This window comes from Penaeus chinensis, chromosome 9 (genome assembly GCF_019202785.1).
Source record: "Penaeus chinensis breed Huanghai No. 1 chromosome 9, ASM1920278v2, whole genome shotgun sequence".
In the NCBI taxonomy this organism is placed as follows: domain Eukaryota; kingdom Metazoa; phylum Arthropoda; class Malacostraca; order Decapoda; family Penaeidae; genus Penaeus; species Penaeus chinensis.
Window position 1 is genome coordinate 29,745,464 of NC_061827.1, and position 2,500 is coordinate 29,747,963.

The window sequence follows — 2,500 nt, forward strand, 5'->3', positions numbered from 1 at the left end:
TATTTCTCACTTCTTGCAGCTTCACACCCTTTACAAGCAAGTGTATAGACATTCATAATATTAAGTATCTGTTGTCCCAGAACATCCTTTGTCTATTTTTCACTTCCAAAATACACTGACCTGCATTATTCCCTGTACCCCTTTTCTGTCTCCCTCGCCTTATCCCCCTTTCCACCTTGTTTCCTGCATACACCCTTCTCTTTCCCATACTTCCCACATGCCGGAATACCATCCTCAGTCCTCATTTGTCATCAAAGTTTTATTCATATAAACTCACCAGTGTACATTTCACTCTAATCTTTCATTTCACTTATGTACGTGTTCCAGGGAGATTAAACATTATCTCATGTGCGGCGAAAACACGCGAGGACTTGAGCGACCACTGCCAAAGGTGGGCCGAGGCAAAATAAATACCGTTTGTATGATGATCATCTGCCGTTACTAATGTCATCTCTGTCCACATCCACGGTTAGGTCTGTCAACTTTCAGGTCACATATGTATCGTAGTTTTCAATCTTTGTCGTGTGTACTGTGTGGTCTAGCAAATGTCACCGAAATTAAAGGTCACTTTAATTAAATATTCTTTAAGTCAAAAAAATCACCATAAGCCATCTATGAACTTGTGAGTATAATCATCGTAAATGCCATACACCATTCGCAGAACCAAGAGATATAATCTTATTCGCAGAAACGAACAGAACAAAGTAAAACATTCTATTACAATTCGTGTTCTCCCGTTTTTTTCGCGTCATACGCTTGAAATCATTTTGATGTGAGATGGGGTGAAACTTGGCGACATAAACATTAGTGACACACGAACACACACACACACACACACACACAAACACACACACAAACACACACACACAAACACACACACAAACAAACACACACACACACACACACACACACACACACAAACACACACACACACACACACACACACACACACACACGCGCGCGCGATTAGGCGGATGGATGCCTTGTCGACGCCGTCACCTCCGCCAGTAAGGCGAATGTTCCTTTCCCTTCGTTTACCTGGCAGGCAGACAGACGGAGAGGATTCGCTTATATTGGCACTTATGGAGGATGTATTTTCTAACGCATCGGTGGGTTTCACATATGTATAAATCGGGGATGTGATTCTTTGTGAACTTAAATTTGTCAAGGCAAACTCTCTATGAGAAAATGTCAATGAAATAATAGGTGTGCAGAAAACGGCCAATTAACAAACATATATTTCCTTAATGAAAATGTTCAGGAAATTCGAATACTTGTTCTTCTGTCGCTAGCAATAGACCGGAAGATACAGTATCATCAGGATAAAGTGAATAAACTTGCTTAACACTGACATAAAATTATTTCTATATTTGAAGGCGAAGACCGTCATATATATTATGAGTACCCATAAAATGATCCCTACTGCGTATCATTTATGAGAAATCATATTTACAACTTTACGACTGCCTGATGATTTCTGAAAATCTTTCTGAAAGTCTTAGCCATATATATATATATATATATATATATATATATATGTGTGTGTGTGTGTGTGTGTGTGTGTGTGTATGTGTGTGTGTGTGTGTGTGTGTGTGTGTGTGTGTATGTGTGTGTGTGTGTGTGTGTATGTGTGTGTGTGTGTGTGTGTGTGTGTGTGTGTATGTGTGTGTGTGTGTGTGTATGTGTGTGTGTGTGTGTGTGTGTGTGCATGCATGATTAGGTGATTAGGAAGACACTTGTTTGATTTCCTTGGGTAGATATTTGGATGCTTATTTTACGGAAAATATTTCACTATGTGCTTCTAAAGAACTTTTATTGTACTTGCTTGTAAAAAAAAAGAGATAGTTAATAACGTCAAGAAAACATTATTTTTTTTACTGAATCATCTAGTCGTTGAGGCAGTGTTGAGCATAATCATTATCCAGATAATCCACAAAAAGATATACCGCAAAGAGAGACATTTTGAACGAAATAAGGTGTATGAAGAGTGGGTGACAACTGAGACTACAATTATACATGAGGAATTTTGGATCTTATTTATTTTCATCTTTACCCATTACGGTCTTATTGTATCTTCCAATGAATGGATACGTGAGCACGCCAATATCCTCTAGAGAGCTTGTAGCATACAACTAACTTTTTGATTGATAACCTAATGTATTATTTTACTTTAAAAGAACAATGACATCATGTATCATTTTCCCTGTTATTGTTTAAGGATATTCTGACCCTAATAAATCTCGTCTAACTTATCTTTATCAATAACCAGTTTTGAATTTCCTTTACCAAGGCAAGTAGAAAAAATAGTTAAAAAAAACTTAAAGGTGCCTTCAATTCATTCATACAAAAATATTGAGGAGAGCGATTTGTAAAAAAATACGAAAATAAAACAAGCTTGTAAAAGAGAATTCGTCCAGCTGAAATCGAAGACTCGCAAGGCAAGATTCCCGCAAACAAGAGTTCCTTTCACTGTCTTCCACAGAGCATCATGAGCTCTTCT